We start from the raw sequence: 22,500 nt of genomic DNA on the forward strand, positions 1-22,500 counted from the left end.
TTTTAAATAGACATGAAATCCATTTTTAATTTTTTGACAGGGATTATTTTTGTTTCAGTTTTCAAAAAACCCCATTTATATTGATCTTTGTTAAAGGTGAGAATCAGCTTCTTTAACTGTATTTTACAGGATATCCTGATGCCAAACCAACATAGCAATGCAAATTAACTATTTAAGCTTAAATGAAGATTTGTAAGTAGACACTTGATAAGCTTGGAGCATTTGAGCTTGAGCTAGAGAAATTAATTTAAAAGTAGACTTTTATGTTTCTAATATTCTTAAAAGATATCTGTGCCTAAAGTGAGAATTACCCTGAAAAGAGGGCAGGAATGGTTTTTGGAAGTGGAATGCAGCAAACAGCTCATGCATGCCCAACATGTACCCATGTGGCATATACCCACACAACTGCTCAAACACACAGAGAAAATAGGATTTATTGTTATCATTGCTGCAAAATCAGTATTGGACAGATTAATTCTGGCCTCTCATACAGCTCTGCTCCTTCAGGAGAGCTCCGCAGCACAACAGTACCATTCTGCAAGCTCCTCCACAACAGGTTTTTTTCCCTAGTGCTAAACATTCCTCAGTGTGCAGCAAGTTCAACACCCTTTACAACTTTTCTCTAGGGACAAGTACTACAAAGGGGTTGTCTTTTCTAAGGTATGTCAAGGCCTGAAAACCCACTAAGTGGTAAGTGTACAGCTCTGACCTGACGGAAGCAGCAGTGGCCTGCAGCCTGCAGAGAGCTCTCAGCTCTGTATCTATCTAAGCCATTCACAAGTTAATGCATCATGAAGGGAAATGCTTCCCATGAAATTCATTTAGTTGCTGTTTAAACAGTAAATAATCCAAAGATGGGAAGGTTTACTTTCACTGAAACATATTATTTTGTTCATTTGAAATTAAGTAAATTGTCAGATTGGGAGTACTGAATGCAGAAAATAAAAGGATTTTGCTTTAAAGTTGGGGAAGGTTAAAAACAGAAAAAGGACTTAGGATGTAGCAGAAAAAACCTGTAGAACACCGCTGAACAGAGATGAATCAAACACACCATTATATGTGTCGCTGCTGAATGATAGGTAGCTTCTATACATCCTATATAAATTTCAAGTTCCTGTGTTCACAAAGCATACTTCAGGAATATGGTATTTGTTATATAAGTATAAATAAATATACATATATAATATTTATATGTACATATACACACATACGTGTGTACACATGTACATATATATATATATATATATATATATATATATATATAAAACTAGAATATGGAAGATATATATGGCTGGCTATAATTCATTTCTAATAATATGCCTGATTCTGAAAATGTGTGTTTTTCAATACATATGTATGTTTTATAGAGAGAGACCTGTGTCACTGTCGGGGGCAGAGCAGAAATGTGAATTGAATGGTGAAATGATATAACCCCTCATGTGTCATCTTTCTAGGAATAATCGCTCAGCATGACAATCCTATGCATTCAGAAGTATTCTGGAAGTTGCCATTGTATAGGAAAGTAAAGATTACTTTGATGCTGATCTTCTGATGGACAAATAAGGGAAGGGCTGATTTGGGTCAGATAACTCGCTTGCAGTCTGACACAAGTTCAAACTCTAATCCTGCAAAGCTGGGCTGAAAATTCTCTAGGAACAAACTTTTCCATTGTTTTCCATGCTCCCACTTCCAATGCCAAATACAACTTGCAATTTTAAAGGTGTGTGAAAACAAGAAATAAGTTGGAAAAAAAAAAATTACTACATCCTTCCACTGTTCAAGGAGAACCCTTCTGGGGTTTGGTTCACTTTCAAGTTTGCACAGATTTTGTCCCAAATAGCTCACCTACTCTGCTTCTGAAGTCTTTCAGGATAAAAAAGTCCAGAAAAACAGAAGAAGCAGTGTTCCTAACTACTGTATGTACTCTTTTAGGACAGGATCAAATTTTTTATCAGGAATGGGTGTAAAATAGGTCTCTGAGACGACCCTTTGAAATGAAGTGAGATTTCGTACAGTACGTCTGTGCGGTTTGTTAGGCAAAACTCTGTAAGTTGAGTTTTCTGAAGTAAATTTCCAGTCTGTTTTTTCAGCTGGATAATGTATTACATTTCGCTTTCCCCAATCCAGCCAGTGCTTGTTAAACCTTCTCTTTTTTTGTCCATGTGTTAAGATGATGGACAGTATTTGCTGATTCCAGCTTATCTAGGCTTTTAACAGAAAAATCCTGGATCAATTCAACCTGTTTGAGCAAAAAGTCTTGTAAATGCCTGAGTCTGGGGAATGGTTTCACAGTAATAAACAAACACAAGTAGTTTATAGAACTCTGCTAAAACAAAGGCAAAGTCTTCTATATTAACACATTCATGTCCATAGCATAAAATGTCTTTACAAAATAGTCTTTCCCTGCTCACTGATGAAGCAGAAATGTGATTGTAGCTCAGGTTATGTTTTCTGCTCCTGGTAACTCTGAAAAATTCACATATGGCCCTTACATTTTCCCTTACTATGGATTTGCCTCTGTTTTCTAGTTCCACATCCTTGACATGCTGATCTCAGCATTATATCAGTGAATGATGCAGAGATATCACCATTTCTCTTTTCTTTCTTTTTCTGCTGCTGTTTGTATGTTTGTTTATTTGTTTTTAGAGAAAAAAGAGGACAAAGTCTGACCAAGGAAAATCAATTTATATGAATAAGAAAGAGTGTATATATGACAGAAAACAGCGCTTTTTAGGAAAGTCAGTTTCCTCTGACATTCTCCACTGTCTATAGATAATATGTTCCATAATATGTTGGTCTTTTAGTAAATGCATCCATTGGGAAAGGAAGAAAAAAAAATAGAGAGAGAAATAGGGGGCAGGCCATGAATTTAATAGAAGAATGTAGAGATCAAGGAATTTTGCCAGTATTGAAAAAAAATAGAATGAATTAGAACTTCTCTTAGTGTATGTCAGACATCTTTGAAGTTTTGTAAAGTTATTGTGCATAGCAAGAAAGAGCATTTTCTCCATGGATGTTGGCTAACTGATTGCCCCAGAAGCAGAATGGGTGGTAAAAGAAGATGCATCAAAAAACCCATCCTGAAAAAACCCTAAACATTTCTTGAAAATTTAAACATTTCTGAAGCTGAGACAGCTCAGAAGGTTCCACCATATTTCAGGCTTTACTTCTTAAACAGTCATGCATACGGAACACAGCAAATACGACTGCAGTGTTTGTATTTCATTGGGAACATGATTTTGGTGCATCTTCATATTCTACCAAGTGACAGCACACAGCTGCCTCTTGTCCTTGCAAGACAACAGAGATGAAAGGAACAGCCAATTTTATCTTTGTTATCAGAACTCAGTGAATAATTTGCAATTAATAATTTAGTCCTAAAATGTCACTTTCAGTGTTCCAAAACTGTTTGTGAATCTGTACATTTTTAAAATAGATAAGAAATATTAGAATCAATAGACATATTGCTGGTACATTCCATACGAAAAATACAAATAATTAAGTCAGACATCTTCTTCCCTGACTTCAGTTTTTTTTTCCAGATATCAGCCTGGCCTATCTGATCTGCTCATCACCCCTAAATGGCAGCAGTGTTGGTGATGATTTTCACAATTCATAGATTTTAGAATAGCCCAGAGGCTGCACTAAATCACATCAGGACACAAGCAGATTTGAAAAAATAGGACTAGATTTAGGTATAAAGATTGTTGAAAAGACCTTATCACTTTCTTCCTCAGGTGAAATAGCAGGCGTACAGACATATGAGCTGGCTGCAACTCACTTCATTAATCAAATCAATGAATTTCAAATTTCAAATATAATATCTGAATATACAATTTTAAATTGGTGCTGGTGTAGTTTCCAGCATTTGAATTACAAATTTGCTTTTTGCTAATCCATTCCCTAACAGAGATCAAACACTTGAAAATTCATGAAAAGCAAACACGAAAGGGTCACAAACATGGTCAAATGTTACCTGGCTGTTTAATTCAAATGGATACTCAAAGAAAATGTTTCCGATATTTGTTCAGCCCCTTCTTTCTAGTTAGCTTAAAAAATTAAAGTTAAATGGCAGACTAATACTATGTGCAAATCAAAAAAAAAAAAAATCAAGGAGACTTGAAGATAGCAATACAGAAGTAAATCATAAAGACAGATGAGTACATCTGGAGTCATACTGGATATCAGATTGAATCTGTGGATGTTCACATCCATAGCTGGCATTTTAACTGTGACAAAAATAGCTGTAAAATTTAGAAGCAAGTTTAAAATGTTGAATATATCTATTTCCACTGTGATAGTCAGTTCTGCTGTATATTCATTGCCAGAAAAATGCAATTGTATCCAAATGTGCACTGATACATTGAGCCAGTAGTCAAAGTTTAGCAATATGGGTGCACACTTTCTTTCTCTTTCACCGTTGCAAGTGCTATTGACAGCAAAGTCAAATATGCCTTTAGCAAAAAGGAAAGAAGTAATGGGATTTTTGTTTCTCAAGTTCTGCCTAGTCAGATTCAACACATATATTATTTTTCTGCCTTACAACCATCTACAAACAGAACCTTCTCATTTCAGTTTTTCACACATTTTCTTTGTGTGAATCTCACTGAAATAGGCAAGCTGTCAGTGACAAAGCTTAGTGTCAATCTCATATGAAGTTGAGAAATTAGAATTACAAAAGGAAAAATCTAGTAGCCACAATCAGTCCTGTAGCTACAAACAATTTTTTTTGCTTCATCAGCCAAGGTTTTAGTAGAGAGATAATCTATGATGTCACCTATCACTGATGTCACTGCTGTTTCTGAAGACATAAATTGCTTTATGCAACAGACAAGTTCTTATGGGAGAAAAAACCTCACAATGAGAATAACATTTGCCAGGAGAAAACCCAACCCTTCCACATAAATGCCCTGGGCTCCTGTTGTGCCATGACTGTGTTATAAATCTAAGTATACCACCTCTGCTGTACAAGCTCTCCTACTTCAGCCCAAGTCAGGTTTATAAGAACCTTTTCATTCAATAGCAAATTGCTTTTTGCAAGTACACAGCTATTAGTGACTGAAAGATCACGCAAAATGGAAGAAAAGGAAGGTGATTCTGTATCACACTCCATGTTCTTTCCTTCCAGCTGTGGAAAGCTCAGCTTATAGCCTAGCTGGGATCTCTCCACTAATCTCCAATCCACCACTTAGTCCAGTCACTGCTACTATTGAATTTGATGTCTCCACTCCTAGACGTGGTATAGGGAAGACATTGTAACTATTAAAGACATCCATAATAGGATTTTTAAAAAGGAAACTAGTTAGGAGATGTTTAGTTGTATTGCTGGTCATAAAAAAGACATATGAACATGATGGATCATCAAAGCTAGCTTGCTCGAAGAATTCAAAATTGTTGTTGCTAGACAGGTAAAGCTGGAAGATCTCCCTAGTTATTCTGAAAAAAATTGGCAAAACAAAGAAGGAATAATTCCCTTCTGTCAGTCAACTGCTGAAACTAGCATGGAAAGAGTTGTTTGAGTCATCAACATAAAGAATGTTTCTATAAAGATAGATAATAAAGATAAAGAATGTTTCTATATAGTTTTCCTGTTCATTCTGTCTTTTGATAGGTTACTGTTCCTGTTGATTCAGTTATATAAAATAAAGACTTGTGAGTAGAGGCTTTGATCTTGTTTAACATGATGGTTACTTCAAGACTTAAGGATGGTTACTGAAGGTCGCTGTACTAGAGGGAAGAACATAAAAGCTTTGAGTGGGGGTAACATAACTGCTGACAGAATTCTGTTTTGGGTGTAAGCAGAGGGCTGATGTGGAGTAAACTGAAGGTTATCAGAATTGAAGAATGAGCTGCAACAGTAGTATTGTTTTATGAGATCCTTGTTTTCACTTCCCCTACACAGAGGATTTCATAACCTACATTTTTCTCTCACCTTCTCACCCTTAAAGTAATTAGAGAAAGAAAGGTAAAGAACTGATCATAGAAGTTTATTTTGATATTTTTCCTTTCAACATATATGGGTCTTATTCAGCCAATATCTTATAGATTTTTTGAGACATATTTCCTGGGTCAACATGAGTTATTAATTTTATATTCTTCTTTCTACTGCCATGGCAGTGATAAATAAGGAACTGGGTGAGTTTCAGGATAGTGAACTGGATAGGTAGTTATTTTTACTCCATGTTTTAGCTGAATGTTGGTAATAGTAGAATTGAACTAAAACTAAGTAATTTTAAAAAGACTAGGTTATCTAAACTAAATCCCATCATTAACTTGCATAGTTCCATAGCTGCCTTAAATCAGAGCTAGCTGGTATTGCTCAGAGCAGCTGCTTTCATTCTCCACTGACATTAAGCCCCATGAGAGGACTTCCAAATTTTAAAAAAGTTTAGACCACATGCCAAGCACTGACATTATTTCATGCTTTTTTTTTTTATTTTTGGGGGTTGAGGTGTAGGTTGCAGGTACTTTGTAGACCAGAGGCCAAGAGAAATGTTATGGTTTGCCAAAGGTTTACCAGCAGTGTCCCTCAGTCACTCGTCCTCTCAACTTCCCGCTACAGCCACTGGGCATTCCTGCTGCACATCAGTCCCACAACAGCCATATCTGCCTCAATCTTTTATACAAAGAGTGACAAATCTTCTTTAGACTGTTTTATTGTAAATTTCTGTGTACATTATTGTGTAGTTTGCACACAACAATATTTCCTTTTCCATATTTCATTGAGAAGTTGAGATGCATTTTTCAAATTCTTACACATGCCCTCTTCGGGCTGTTTGATGTTTGCTGAAATGTGATAGGAAGTGCTCAAAACACAGGTTTTCAGCAAATGCATCACAAAAGTTTGTAGAGCAATTGATCTAGGACAAAGAAACTAATTGTGTAAATTATCCACATTTAACAGGTGTAAAGCATTCAGGAATGGGTTATTTGTAATGAGCTACCATATATAGTAATTGTATTTTGTGGAATGAATACAGTTAACTGTGATCTACTGATTGTCTTTGTTCCATGCAAAGAAATTTAATTACATTTGGAAAATGTAATTAATAATAAATAAATTATTTTAACTGCATAGCAATAATTACAATACAATAAAAAGAAGTCTAATTCCATTTGGAAGGTGTTGAAGTGATCTTAGTAAATTCATAGGACCCCTATGAAAGGTAAGGGTGTGAAAGGTAGGTCAGAGAGCTCCTTCACAACCTGGAATACTGACTGCATCCACCATCATCATTTTGCTTCATGAAAGATATGGAAGGTGAAGGTTCTGAGATTTTAAACATCTTGTCTGGTGGCCTGTGGTCAAAGGTTAATGGGTTGCCAAAACCATTTCCTGAGAAGCTGGAGAAGAGGCTAACTATCTGGGACCTCAGGATTTCCACTGATCTTGAGATGCCATGGAGCACATTCAGTTTCATAACCAAATCTGGGATGTGTATGCTGCTAACAGTGTTCTGTTCCCTTAAGCTTGTCGTGCTGAAACTGTCATCAAGCTTACCAGTAAGGTTTCTTTCTTCCAAATACTCTTCTGATGATGATATCTCAGGTCACTTTTTTGCACTCAAGAATACACTCAAATATTTTTTTTAAAAAAAAAATCTTTCTGCTGATGGAGACACTTGCATAGGTCATGTTATTGAGATCACTCACATGTTTACCAAATACTGTTTCTCACTGCATAAAGGAGTCTGTAAAAGTCCTGTCAAAGCCATGATGAATACAGCACGCAAACACACAGTTACTGATTTAACTGCCCCTGCTGGAACCCAACACATCAGAGGAGCAATGGGAAATATATCTTAAAATAGTAACTTTTTGTCAGTAATGCTACAGTCCGTGTTTAGTTACAAACCGAAGCATCAGAGATTATAGCCTCACTGCCAGACAGTGAAGCACAGTCCTTGAAGGTACTTGGCCAGTCAACCAAGCAATAAAATAACATTTGTTCAAGTAAGAGAAAAAGTCTAATTTTGTTTAAAAGTGTTATTAAACTGTATATGCAGAAAGAAGAAACCCAATTTTAAATACAGTGGCTTTAAATCAGAAGCTGTCCACCCTAATGCCCACATAGTATATATCATTATTTTGCAGCATGCTCAAAGATGAGTTAACAAATGGCAAGTAGAGCCAAAGAAAACAGATTTGCTAAAAAAACTCATTGTGTTGAAAATTGAGATCAAAATAAGATTTTCTTGTCATCTCAAGATGTACCTTTGTGCATGCTGCCTATTATCGAATATGTCTATTTATGTAGGCTTGTGTGCACCTGCAAGCATCTAAATATTTGTCTGCATATGCACAATATGCAAAATAAGCTGAATAAGCAAGGTGAAATTTTTAAGGAAAATATAATTTTAAAATCACATATTTATCATGAACAATGATATGAGTGCCCTGAAGATTAAGATCTAGGTAGTACAGTTGAAAATTATATTGTTCATGTGTGTTAAAAACATACTGTGGGAGCCAGAACCATTTTTTCCATGTGTATATCTACATATTCCTCTATATCAGTACCTCTATCTATACACTGGGATAGAGGAATATTAGCTTACAATAGATGCATCTAATCAAAATGTGTGTGAATGGTATGTACTATGCACTATCATTTCTTTCTGCAATTAATTTAGAATTCAACGGAATAATATGAAGTCTTTTACTACTTAATTAAACTTTTGTAATGCCTGTTTTACCAAGATGAATAAAATGCATAAATTGTATGAGGTGACATCTAATGCACACAAAAAAGAGAAATGTAAAAAATCAGAACAGTGGGTACATTAAACTGATTCTTAATAATTGAAACCAATTTAATCATTTGAGATTATTTTATTCTAGCTGACGTAATACTGTAGCAGTTTTATTCTAATTATAACCTGTTTCATTTTAGTCTGCCTTTCTAGTTAATTATTACAGTCAATTTGTAAAATGACATGGTTCCACATTTGCATAGGTCACTATTAAATAAATGAATAGCTGAAATTACTCTAGCATTGAAGTGTCAACTTTGGTAGAAGTCAAGAGGACTTCAAATGTTCTTCTAACACCCCTTAATGTGTTAATGACCACTATTAAACTGCAATTAAAAGGCCAGAGAAAAAAAATGCACGAAACAGTTAATAGAAAAATAGCAGAGACACAATTAAAACACTTCAGTTTTTGACTGATAGAAAATAAAGGGATATGCTGAAAGAAATATAGTATGAATCTATGCCTAACACGACAGAACTGACAGTTTAATGATAACAAATCATAGGCTGCCTTTTTTTGGAGCATTACACGTCAGCTTGACATTAACATCAGTAGTAAACAAGACAATGTAATGATTTTACCTTGTATTTAAATTGCTACTTATTACAGTACTAAATAATAGCTTTAAATAACTTGGTGTCCAGGCTAGTGATGTACTCTGTTTGCATGAGACAGTACTTAAAGATCTGTTTAAGTTTTTTGTCACCTTAAATAAAGGATATATGTATGTCTTAGCTGTGCAGCCTACCATGTTTGCATCTGAAACCTCTCCTGAATCCATAACACTGTCATTAGGCTTGTTTGCTCAGGAGAGGAATGAGCAGTGATGATCAAGTCCTAACTCAAAACAGGTCAGACTTTTAGGTATCAAGTGGTGTGTGTAACTCCAAGAAAGAAGCTCAATTAATCAGAGGTATGCCAGGGCTGTCATATTAAACACTCTTACTTCAGAACCATACTTCACTGAGAGATGAACTGAGTATGGGAGCAGTATGTGTGATTCCAAAAGCTAAATTACATTCAACATGAAAATCAACATTATGTCTGAAAATTTAAATACATGCATCAGAAATTTCAAAGTCATCGTTCCCGCAGGAATTAAAATTTGACCTCCAAGTGATAGGTAGTATTTTTTACTACTGTTACATTTTAATCATTCATATAATCTACATCTCTGCAGTCGAGAGGAGTTATGTTTGCCATGGGAAATATGAATTCTTCATTTTCCATTATTATCTGTGTGTTGTGTATGCTCATCCATAAAATTAAATTAGTTTATGGGTTAAATCCTGTTCTTAGTTGCACTATGTAATACCAGACTTGTTTTACTGATTCAGTGGATATAAGTAATTTCATTAATATTAACAAACTTAAGCTTTCTTATGTTACCTAAAAAAGCATTACTGCTGTCCCTAAAAGTTCATCTGTGATATTGCTTAGACCATTTTAAATAGGCCTTCACTTCTTAGATAATGGATAAATCACCACTGCTCCTTCTTATCATTGTTTCAATTGTACAAAATAGGCAAAAATATACATCAGTGCGTTGACATTTTTTTTCTGCTTACTTCACACAAATAACTCGTAAGCTTTAATGCATTCTTCTATAAATCAGTTTGAAAACAAAACTGAAATTTTTCCCTTTCTCCTTGTGTTTATCTTATTGGGCATGAAATGTACTGTCACAGCCACAAAAATTGGAGACAGATTCAAGAACTATATTGCATGTTCTTATATGAGGACAAAATTATGGTTACAAGTGGCCAGGTTTTAAAGGATATTTAGGCATTTAAAAACATACATAGGTTCCCAATAGGATTTTAAAAGGTTAGATTATTTTGAAAATTCTGCTAGGCACTGGATATATTTCTTTGAAGTTCTCATACATGTGTAAGTTCATACATTGGAGAAAAAAATGCACATAATCAATGAAATAATTGGAATAGATTCAACCAAAACCATTTCATGGGTACCAGAGGTTTTCCTATGCTTGTCTGTTTGTGTCCAGATCAATGCAGCTTCATCTGCTGCTAAAAGTGAGAGATACTATTTTTATTGTATAGCTGCTGCACTAAACTGTCTATTGTTTAAAGCTTCTGTGTTTCAAAATGTCATTTCTTTAAAACATGCAAGGTTCTAGTCTTGCTGAGAATTAAAACCACTATTGAATGTGAATGATAAAAATTGAAAAAAGAAAACTATTTTCTCATGTTCAAAAATTGTTTCCCCTTTGCAAAAAACACATATTTTTCTGGGCTCTCTGTATTGCAGAAACTTGCCTTTTAGCACTGCAAAGGATAAGAAATGTAAGTGCACTTTCTTGAGGAACATGTTAATGCAAATAATTTGGCTGGGGACTCGGGCTCACCAGAAATGTATGCGTATGCGATGGTGCTAGATCACTTTTATAGGTTCAGTACTTACCCTGCTCTTGCCAGTGTCCTCTGAAGTGTTTCCCTTAGCCCCTGCCAAGCACAGAGGAAAGCCCGACAAGCCCTGTGCTGGTTCTTGCTCCGTGTTGAGCCAAACACAGAGCAGTTTACCCCTGGGCTGATGCAGACAGGCAGGCAGAGAGGCACAGGTGCTGTCCTTGGGGTGCTTTACACAAACCTGATCCCTGGCCCTGACTCTCAGAGGAGTGCTCAGCCTGTGAGGCTAAAACAAGGATGTGTGCAATTGCCCAGACAGCATCATGTTCCTTTAGGTACCACCACTGGCCAGACCAGGGCAAAAGAAAGAAGCAAGTTTATGTTAAAGCACAGAGGGAATGTTATCACTCCACAAAGGGGATGCTAAACTTAGGTAAAAGAAGAATAGTGTATACCATCAGGAGATCTATAACAAAAAATACAGTAAAATTTAGGAAGCATAAGAAGGAATTAGCACAGTTTGGGCATTCTTCAGGAAATAACTTAATAACTAAAGCACAGAAACAGACATGCAGAGAAATAACTCCAGAAAAGGAAGAGGATTAAATCATACCAAGCTTAGGTTTTCCTTTAAAATTTTGTTCAAAACCAAAGTGACTTTAATTATCTAAATACTCTGGTTAACCCTTGATATTAGTTAACATTTCTGAACAGGTAGTTTTTAAACTCAGTTTGGACACACGACAAACCAGTGCTAGTAAGCACACATAAGTGACAATTTGGTGACAAAAAATGTGGGTTTTATGTTTTGGGGAAAAAAATGTGGACCTACAAAACATTTTAAATGTGTCTGGATATTTTCAGTTTGCTTTTAGTTTTCAAAAGTGTTTTGTGAAAATGAAACCAAACCAATCTTGCAAAACCCCCATCCCATCTAGTAATTGCTTTGAAAATATTTTGGTTGACTTTTATGGTCATATTGTTAAGGAGGAACTTGATGTGGAACTGAAGATACATATATGTAGGTGTTTTTAATTGTAAAGTTGAGAAAAATGTAGATCTATTTAAAGCAGGAGTGACAGTTGCTGAGCATTGTGATGTATCACCTTGACATGAACTGAATGAGTTAGATTAGTGACTGACACTAGCAATGTCAGAATTTACATTGCAGCACACACAAACTCTGTGGAAATATACTATTAGCACTTGGAGTAAGCAGCGATGAGTTATGAGATAAAAATTGACAGTGTCAATAGTCATATGCCCTCACAGTCAAGAACAATGAACTTGTGTATGTGTTGTAGTATGTGTTTGGAGGCTAATAAGTGTATATATCTGTCTGAAATATATCTATAGTATCTTTAATTACACCAAATTTCAAGAAGCAACAATCCAACATCATAGATAAGAAAGGGAATCTCAGTAAGGTCTTCTTAAACCCTCTGGAGTTTGATTTATTCTCTAGGTATGTTCACCTCTGCACACGGTGTTGGCAGGCACTGCTTGCTCTTTTTTGCTCCCCAGAAACTCATGGAACATGCACAGCTATACACAGGTAAAAGAAAAACACTCTTTTAGGAGGAGTTCTTTTCCAAGCACTGTTTTTCTTGTTTGGAGTCAGAACAATAGTAAATTTTACAGATACAATGGGAAGGAGATACATACTTACTGTAACATATCATGCCCTAGCTATATAAAGAGTATCACAATTGAATGGTTAATCCAGTTTGATAAAATTTGTTGCCAGCCATTATTTTCTGAAATCTGTTGATCAGGTGACTCAAGGAATGGGGTCCAAAGTCCTCATCACTTTAAGCAGCACTGCAGATCACCCTGTCTCTGGCAGATTGAGGACTGTGGATATCTAGCTCAGGTGCTGTGAGTGCATCCAACAGCTGCACCTCTGGGTCAGCCCTCACATGCCCAGAAGTATTTGGGGACCTACACTTAGCAGGGAGCAGGGAATTCCTTAATATTGATGACCATACAACATACTGGTTAGTGAGAAGCTCTTTAAAGTTCCTCTTGTGATGGAGAAACCTGTTACTGATGGCATATACCTTTTCCTCAGTTTCTCTCTGAAATCACTTTGACAGTCTCAGATTAAAGTCAGTACTAACTCTGCATAGCTACTGAAATGTCATAAGGATGAAAACTACAGTAATGTCTCCGTGGAAATATGATTATTAAATTTTGCCCTTTCTCTCTAACAATATTTGTAATATCTTGACGTGAAGTGGATAGAATGGCAGATTATTGACTGCCACTAGCAGTGTCAAAAATAATGCTATGTTGTATCGAGAAATTATGTATTTTGGAGTTCACTAGCATATATACAGAGAAATACAAAATTGGCAAGAAGCTGTGCTTTCATCTTCAGCAGCCTGGAGTGGAGTCCTGACTATCTTCTCCTGGTCCACCAAACACTCCCACAGCAACCTTAGAGTGCCACAGGCATATGGTGAGCAGGCTTTAAAGATTAATTCTTCTCTATTTATTAAAAAAGAATTTTACACAACTTTGGTGCCATCTAAAATTAGTAATTAAAATAGGAAAATGGTGGTATTTTGTTGCTGTGGAGAGCAGGAAGACAAAACCGTTATAAAAAATGGAGGCTGAAAATGTCAGAAAAAAATAAAAACAAATATAGTAAAATAATAAAGAGTAATTGTAGTTCCCATATGGAAGGAGAGCAACAGCAATGTCTCATTTAGATTTCTATTTCCACTTTTTGAGAGTACATTAAATAATGGGCATCTGTATGTTGTATCTGCTGTGATTTTCTTAATTTTCCTTCTTTTTGTTGCTGCATAAAACAAAGTTACCAGAATGATTTATGTGTCAGGTTTATATTTCTATTTTTTCTAATGGAGCAATTTTATTTTAAAAGGTAAAACATAATTTTTAACCTACCAGTGACATCATTCTCCACATTGGATCAATTATCTGTGCACTGAATAAAGTTTAATTGAACCCTTTTAAATCTGTGCAGCTGTTGTGCAGTGAAATAGGCAGGTGGATTATCTCATTAGTATTAATCTAAATGTTTTGTGGTCTCTGCACATTTTAATGTGTGTGGTGTATATATTTGGTAATAATTCCTTAGTTGTTAAAAATAAGTGCTACAAGAAAACTTTGATAATAATTTATGTAATATTTGGTTCTTAAACAGGATGAATTAAGGGCATTAAAATGATGAGTGGATCCACAAAACCTATTCCAGCAGACAGAATGAATGAAAGTATTAGTTTGAAAACTTCTGACCTATTTTAATTTTATTTTAGGAGTGCTCTGTTTTATGCATTGATGTTACTATCAGGATTTTAGCTGGTTTTCCTTCCAATCAGCTTAGCTAACTTAAATCCTTTTTTAAGGTTCACCAGCATCAAACACTTCTACCTCATCTTCCAGGAATCTATTTTCAAAAAATATTATTTGTTCCTAGCACCAAATTCTGACACTGCTTACACAAGTGATTCGGGAATAAAGCTGAGAAAATGGGCCAGGACCACAGCATGTATAGAATGCTGTAAAGCACCGGAGTGGCATTAGCTTGGCTATCTGGGAATGTAGCCCGAGATACTCAGATCTGAGGGTGGAGGATCTGTGGGAGCCCTGCCTGGGGACAGCGTGTCTCTGAGCTGCCCCTGAACCTGCTGGATGCTAATGTCAGGTAGCACTGAGGCTGCCCAGTGAGAAGCTGGCCCAGTGAATGTATCCAGGATTTAAAGGTCAGTTTTGTGCGTTTGCTCAAGCCCAATAAAGAGAGCAGGAGGGGATGGCTCACGCTGCTGCCAGAGGGTCCCTCCGTGGCACCGAGCTGAGTCCAGCTCTGTCAGCTCCCAGGGGAAAGGGGTAAAGCTGCTCCCACGCACTGAGAGAGCTTGCTTGGGCTTCCCTTGGAGAATTCATGGCCTTACATTTAGTACAGTATACTGCCATATTTCAAATTGGCTGATTTAAAAATTGTTATATTTTTTCCTCCTTTTTCAACTTTGATTTGTACCAGAAACTTTCAGAGTTAAAACAGTGTTACAATAAAATGTTATTTTCATTGTCCTGATCCATCTTTTAAATTTCATTCTAATCTCAGAAGGGTTAAGCAAGAAATGCATAATGTTCAAGTGTAAAAGTATGCTTGAGAGGGGGCTGTGGAGGAAATACAGGAATGCCACCTTGCCAACAAGCTATGCTGCTACATTTTACAACCTCCCAACAGCTGACTGCAGAAGCTACTTCAGATCCAGCTCAGTTGTACAGCCCGGGGGATTAGTGAAAGAGACCACCCTGGAGGTTGTTAAATAGAAAAAATAGTGTGTCTGCCAGCTGGGGGCCGATTGATTGCTGCTTGTGTGTGTAAGGCAGTGATGAGGGGGAGGTGGAGAGGTGATGGGATTTGCTCCTGAACAGTTGGTTTTGTGAAGGACTCTCGCTGCCTCAAAGCTGGTGAGGCCCTTGCAATTGTCCTATAGCTTGTCCCTGAGTGGCTGCTAGATTTTCTTGCTGGAAAAATTTATGGATGTATCATAGTCCTGAAGAAAATATCATTATTAGCAGTGAAGCAGCTTCTTTCTGCCTGGAATTGAGCATCTTTCCAACACGCTGCATTTGGCTGCAAAGAGGATAAAACCCTGCAAGAACTATAAGACTGTAAGGTCCTTCTCCTCATGTGAGAAGGATCGCAACAAGAGCTTAAGGATTTCATTAAGTATTGTAAAATGGTGCATAGCACTATTTTGTTCCAGGAAAATAAGATTCTTTGCAGATGATTTGTGGAAATCATCTCTCTTTCTGGCCCTGAGGAAATTCAGCAGATAAAGCAGTGTATTTTTCAGTCTTTCTAATCTACAGTTTTGTTTATAGAACCTAAATTAAATCTCTACACGCAAATGAAATGGCTTCGTTATTGCTGCAGGCAGAGGTTAGCAACTGTGGTCTGTCTTACCCTACATGTAAACATGAATTAAAAATTTTGTACATGTTTATCTAAATGCAGGGCATTTATCTGAAGTGATAAACTGTTATCTCTTTTTTGATTAAACTCAATTCACTTCTTTCTTATACTCCTGCAAAAACTGTCAGCATTATTTGCCCAATCAGGGAACATGAGATACCTAAACTATCTGTGATGCTGAAATTTCATATATTATTTTTGCTTTGTTTTCTGTCTTTTGATTTCTAATCTATGTCAGAGTAGTTGATTTTACCAATGGCTGCATAGTTTTGCTAATACTCTTTTGAGGAAGATTTTTGCCAGAGGTATTTTGACAGCCCTGCTAAGGCAGCTCCACCAGTGATACTTTGCCCAGGGTCTTGATGAGGTGATCAAGGAGTTCCAGAACATTTCCATTTTTAGCCAAATCTTTGACTGTTTTGCCTCATCACAGTCTGCTCACCAAGATCTTGTACATTGGGTACCAGGATAATTTTGGCCGCACATCAGTGATTTTAAAGAGAGGAAAAAATGCTGTAAGGAAAGTTTTACTCTGTTGCAGTAAGGTTGACATGAATCATTGCTGCTGCTGCTTTGTGTTCCTGTCAACCTATTGTAAACAGGCACCCTCAAAGATGGAAAGTGCTTTTTGAAGATAGAATTCAGGAAAAAAATAATTTTGAATTCATACTATCTCTAATATTTCCAAGAGAGCAAGGCTTGATCAGAACTGTGAATAAGCACCAAGTTTCCCTGACTGCAGGGCAACTATGTAAGTGAAGTTTTTGGTCTCCATTTTCAAAGTATCTTCCCATATTTCCAGGCAGTCTTTGCAGAAAACAATTCTGACATGGATCTGCATTTATCTGCAGAATACACATTTTCCACAACAGCAGTTACTGAATGTGGGGCCTAGTGGAAGACACCTTCATCCACAGGATTACTTTGGTGCTGTTAAGATTCCCCATTGTTTGTACCAAGTTCTCAAAAATGTTCTGAGATGCTGAAATTCCCTATTTTAGAAAAGGAGTCTACCACAATGGCCTTTGTAGTGAGACAGTCTGATAGCAGCTTAATTTCTCTGCTTCTGTATTATTTGTAGTGCCTGGGTGATTTTTGGCCTTGTGACGTTTGCTGCTTTTATATCTGTTGGGCAAGACATCATCCACTGACCTATATTAATAATAAGAGTGATTCATGCTTGAGATATGTTAAGCCTGGTCTTGTCAATCCTTTACTTTTTGGTCCCCTACCAATGCAGAGCAGGCTTCCTCTGCTGGAGGATGAGGTGAGCCCTTTCTGCACCAGACTGCTCCCCAAAGCCCTCTTCTGCCTCTCGCTTCTTTAGTCCTCCCTGCCCTTTTGCCCCAGTTAAGCAGCCCCAGCTGCTGGTTCTCTGTTTGTCTTTGCAGACAAGTATCTGTCTCTTATCTTCATGCATCACTTGGCCATCTGTATGTTCTTCATCCCCTGTGGCTGGTGAGGTACATGTTGGATCCACACATCCAGACTCATAGGAGTTGTGACCACTTCTAGTAATAGTATGTGAAAAGGAATCAGTATCATTAGAACACTAGTTAATTTGATATTACTGTAATGGAGAAGTTCAGTAAGAGTAAGCTTCTTTTACATAGTACAGAAAAATAAAATCTTACTGTGAAATCCAGTGATATTTTAAAATTGTATTGGTATTTTAGAGCTGCCCAGTTCCAAAATATATGGAGTGTCTATTTTTGCATATTAAAAGGCAATTTTGTGCAGTACAAAGAGCTGTTTGAGGATGGTGAAATGGCTATAGGTTGCCAAAATCTGCAGCTGGATGTCACATTCTGGAAAGATATCAGCAGGGAATTGAAAAATCCAGTTCCCTACAGTCCACCAGCCATCTGATTTTAGTTTCTTCATATTTGTGCACATGTTCTTGTTTATTGCATAATGAAAACTTGACACATGTAAACATACTAAGTTAAGTGGGATTTGAAGGTGGGCTTTAGCTGAAGAAATCCTATAAAAATGTCTAAACTAATTTTTTCTTTCAGACCACAAGGTTTTAGAGAGATCAACTTTCTATGTGGCAGCTGGGCTCCCTGCAGTGCTGTATTTTATTATATGTTTTATAGCATGTAGCTTCTAGGTTTAAAAACAAAACACACTATTCACTTCCTGAACAGACCTGAAACTGAATTAGGAAAATACTTGCAATACATATAAATTGGGAGAGAAGGTAACACGTTATGTGATATGCTTCTTATTCTCCAAAGGCCATAGGAGCACAAACACAAATACAATTTAGCATGGGTGAGGTAAGGAAGGGTTTCTTTCAGCTGTATTCCATTGGGAAACCCTTTTCTCTCTTCTGAGGTGACACTGAGGGACTGGTGTACTCACCACAGCCTAGATGGTCCTTTAATTCCAACACTCCGGCTGTTTCCATCTTGTTCCATCCTCTCAAGGCTCCCAGGCTGCTTACCTTGCTGCCCCTGTGTTGGCTTAAACCCTTACTTTTGGTCTTCAAACATTGCTATATGACACCAACTTTACTTTTGACCATGTCTACCTTCACAGAATCACAGAGAATCATAAAATATCCTGGGCCGGAAGGGACCCACAAGGATCCTTGCCCTTCATAAGACCACCCCAAGAATACCATCTTGTGGCTGAGAACATTTTCTAAATGCTCCTTGAACTCTGGCAGACTTGGTGCCATCATCAATTCCCTGGGGAGTCTGTTCCAGTGCCCCGGCACCTTCTGGGTAAAAAACTTTTGCCTAATATTCAAAATAAATCTTTCCTGACACAGCTTCATGCCGTTCCCTTGGGTCCTGGTCCTGGTAACCAGAGAGGAAAAAGAAAAAATTATGCACCCATTTATTTTTTTCCTTTATTTCCCAATCTCTCTACAGTGTGTTATACTAAATGGAAACTACTGATTTCAGAATTTAGACTAACAACATACAGAATTATGCACTCCACATACTTCCAGATTTCTGGTGGTCTACAAATTGCACAACTTGGCTTAAAATAGCTAGGAAGGGTACCATACTTAAAATACTTACCATACTTATAATACCTAGCAGGGGGAAGACAGTTGAGAGAGTTCCACTGAAAATACTACACCTGAAAACTCAAACTATGTAATATCTTACAGTCTTACCTGCAACATGGGTGGCTTTTACAGTTAAATAAGTATATATCCATAACTGATGTACTAATGATTTGATTAAAATATTTTCTAAGCAAATTTTCTTTCAACAAAGAAAATTCAATGAAATCCAGTAGGGAACTTGAATTATATTTGTTGAATTTGCTTATATACCTATGGAAAATTGAGATGAAATCAGGAAATCAGAGGATTTCCAAGGTGGAAACTCCTTTGGGCAAGTGATGGTGCTGGCAACCCCCAGCATTACCAGAAGCAACTTTTGGAGTTGCCCTTCAAAAGGGGTTTGCTGATCAGACAGGCATTCAAGGCAGACTGGACTTCTTAATTCAGCTTCTTCCAGGGGCCTTCCTTGAAGCCCTTGCTACAAACTGAAGTTTGTCTTCCCTTTCTTTTCATTCCCAATGGAAAAAACAGAAGGAAAGTATACCCCTTGAGTGAACCCCTATGTTACTGTGTCAGACTGGCCTGGGAATGTGTAATCTGCACTTCTCCATCTTCACCTCACTGTACTTCTAAATTTGAGTCCTGAATGGGTCACATAAAGTGAAACAGAGTTTGGAGATTTACTGTAATCACATGCTGACATTTTCCCACATCACTAACCTATCACATGATTTAGCAGGATTGTCAGCTCCTGCATGAAGGAGGATCAGGACAGAAATAGCAAGGGTGTTGTAAGATGTCGTGGAGGCCTTCTGACAGCACAGTGTGGGAAGCTTGCACGTTATTTGCTGCAGTCCCATCTTTTAGAAAAGCTCCCGAGGCTGTCATTTTGATATTAGCAAAAAAAGTAATTTACACTTTAAAAGACACCCAAACCCATAAATCTTAAAAGACACTTCTGTTTTGAGCCTGAAAAAATAAAAAGTTTTAGGCCTAGTTTATAAAATGTTCACAGAGTCTCCAAGTTTAAAGTGGAAAAGTCAAAATTAAGTTTTCTGGTAAAAGTATGGTTTTTGACATTCATAAGCACTTTTCTCTCTCTCCATTCATAAAACCAAAGCTATGGAGCACTTCAGAAGCCAGAATATTTTGACAAAACATTATAGAGATATTTACTCTAATCCTCTTGCTTTCTTTTCTTCTCTCTTCCATCTCTCACTTGCATTCTGTCTTTCTCACTCTATACATCTTCCTGTTACAAAACCATGCCTGTGACATGAAGCTGTTCTTCCACTGCCAGTAAAGTGACAGTAAAGGTAATGGGAGCCTTTTTTCATAAAAAAAATCCAGTCCTATCTCACATCATTTGCTCTTCTAACCCTAAGTACCGAAGCAAACCAGGGACAATCAGAGTGGGAGGAGAGAACTGAGCATGAACGAATTTGATGATGCTATGGTAGATCAGAATGTCAGATTAAAAAAAATAAATTAATAAATAAAATGCTTTCTCTTAGTTTTGCTTTAGACACTGAGAACATCAAAGACAAAGGTACTTTTGATTTTGCATTTTTTTTCATTCATTAATTTTCAGAGAGTTTGAGAAACTGTGCTTACATCTTCTGGGGTTTGTTAAGACATTTGCACTTGTACTGTAATGCAGCCAGACTCTAAAGAGATTGGCACTCTCTTTCATGGTCTCACTGAAAAGGCTCTGGTAGGAAGGCAGATGTTGGTCTCCATGATACAGAGTGTGACAAAATTGCTGAGGTAATAATGCAACATATCAGTGTTTAAAAAAGAAAAAAAATAAGTGTATTGCCAAAAGAAGTAGAGATTTAATGATCAGTAGCAAAGAAGGGTGGTGAAAACAGCAGAGAGAGAATATCATTCTGGCTGGTGTTTTTGGAGAGACAGGGATTCATAGCAGTTTGCCACAGTCCTCCCTGGTAACACCCTTTGTGAATCCTCAGGCTGCAAGATAATTGCTCTCTTGGAAACATCATTTTTGTTTTCCATTTTGAGCAGCTCACATAACCTTCTGTCCAGCCTGGATATTTTTCTAACATTCCTGTTCTCAGTAACAAATTCATATCCATGCTTCCCAGGTGGAAAAAACTGGGTATTTTCTTTTGTAAGCCATGTTGCAGAATCTCTTTCAAATGTCTTGCTTCCCTCCTTGACTAAGACACTTGGTCTCAAGTTTTGCCTTCATTCTCAACTGTCCACCAAGAACAAGCAGATAAGTTATTTTGACAAGGGTCACATTAGTCTGTTTTGAGCGATTTGTAGTCTGCAGGTAACTGCTCAGAGATGAAGAAATTAAAGCACCATCCCAGGCTTAGGATTCTCATCAGGCAGATCTTGAAGCAATTTTAAACACCCAGGCAGAATTCACAAGGATGTTAAGATAGAAAAACAAAACTATCATAAACAAGAGCAGACAGAGAAATAGAGAAATGAATCTGAAAGCTTTTCTGTTGTGGTACCTGCTGTGATGCACTGGCTGCTTCCTCCTTCTGCAGTTTTCCTCCAGCAGAAGAATGGCTGCTCAGTGCAACCAGCAGCTCTGTCAGCTCAAGGCACTCACTGGTGCAGCGGCAATCCAGCCAAGTGAACTGGCTGTGTCCATTTAAAAGGCAAATGAAAATCCCATACAATTTTGTGGTCATTAATAACATTTCCTAACACTAACTCAGTCTTGTGCTTTGGGATGCAAACTGATTCCTACAAGGCTAGGGAAATAATTTTGGTTTTTTATTGGTTGGATGTATGCATTATTATTGTTTTGTTGTTTATTTAATCCCTCATTTCACTACTACAGTAGGATACACAACTTGATGGACTTATGGTGTGATTCAATACAGAAAATCCTATATTATCATGTAATTAGAATTAATTTTTTAAATTTTGTTCTCCTTTCTTATTTTCAGGATATTAGAATTCTCTTCTTTTTTACTCTTAATCCTCTCAATCCTCTTTTTCAAACTCAACACTCCCTGAAACCTTTCTGTCCTGTTTCCTTCTTACTCCGTTGTTATTTCCCTGCTTTGTTCTCCTTTTCAGTTATCCTATTCTTTCCACATAATTCTTTCACCCTTGTTTCACTTCATTCTCTCTTCTGCTGGCCAGTGAGAAGGAGCCTGACAGAACAGGCAAAGCACTGAATCCCTGAAACACATAACCAAGCTCATTTCCACGTGTTCTATATTTCCCCCTATATTTTAGATGTTTACATTTAAAGTCACATTTCAGTGCCTTATTTTTTTTTAATTTTATTTGTTGTTGTTGTTGTTGTGATGAGCTCCAGGCAGATATTTTGTATTAGTGTCTTATATACTAGGAAAGAGAAGACTGTCTAAAACTCTCTTCCTGGCTTTGACATGGGTCTTTCTCTGACA

Source organism: Melospiza georgiana, chromosome 4, assembly GCF_028018845.1.
Source record: "Melospiza georgiana isolate bMelGeo1 chromosome 4, bMelGeo1.pri, whole genome shotgun sequence".
Taxonomy (NCBI): Eukaryota; Metazoa; Chordata; class Aves; order Passeriformes; family Passerellidae; genus Melospiza; species Melospiza georgiana.